Genomic DNA, 1,121 nt, shown 5'->3' with positions numbered 1-1,121 from the left:
GTATATATGTATGTGTGTATGTATATATGCATATGTGTGTACGTATATGCATGTGTGTACGTATATATGCATGTGTGTGTATATATGCATGTGTGTATGTGTATATGCATGTGTGTATGTATGCATGCACGTGTGCGTATATATGCATGGGTGTATATGCATATGTGTATGTATGTATATATGCATGTGTGTATGTGCATGTGTGTATGTCCATATGTATGCGTGTGTATGTATAAATGCACGTGTGCGTATATATGCATGTATGTATATGCATATGTATGTATAAATGCACGTGTGCATGTATATATGCATGTGTGTATATATGTATGTGTGTATGTGTATATGCGTGTGTGTATGTATGCATGCATGTGTGTGTATATATGCATGGGTGTATATGCATATGTGTATGTATATATGCATGTGTGTATGTACATATGTATGTGTGTATTTATACATGCATTGTGCGTATATATACATGTGTATATGTATATATGCATGTGTGTATGTATATACGCATGTGTGTATGTATATATGTATGTGTGTATGTATATATGTATGCGTATGTATGTATATATGCATGTGTGTATGTGTATATGTGTGTGTGTATTTCTATATGTATGCGTGTGTATGTATGCATGCATGTGTGCATATATATGCATGTGTGTATATGCATATGTGTATGTATATATGCATGTGTGTATGTGTATATGTATGTGTGTATATATATATGCATGTGTGTATGTGTATGTGTGTGTTTCTATATGTATGCGTGTGTATGTATGCATGCATGTGTCCATATGTATGCATGTGTGTATATGCACATGTGTATGTATATATGTATGTGTGTGTATATATGCATATGTGTGTACATATATATGTATGTGTGTATGTATATATGCATGTGTATGTCTGCATGTGTATACGTCTGTATGTGTGTATGCATGTGTATATGTATTCATGTGTGTATGCATGTGTGTGTGTGTCTGAACTTATTGAGGTATAATTGACACAGAACACGCTTTCAGTTTCAGGTGTGCAGCATAATGATTTGGTATTTGTATGTATTCTGAAATGATAACCTCAATAAATCTGGTTAACATCCATCACCACACATAGTTATC

Source organism: Herpailurus yagouaroundi, unplaced genomic scaffold (genome assembly GCF_014898765.1).
Source record: "Herpailurus yagouaroundi ecotype Mexico unplaced genomic scaffold, PumYag 205, whole genome shotgun sequence".
NCBI lineage: Eukaryota > Metazoa > Chordata > Mammalia > Carnivora > Felidae > Herpailurus > Herpailurus yagouaroundi.
Note: the sequence above shows the minus strand (reverse complement) of the source record.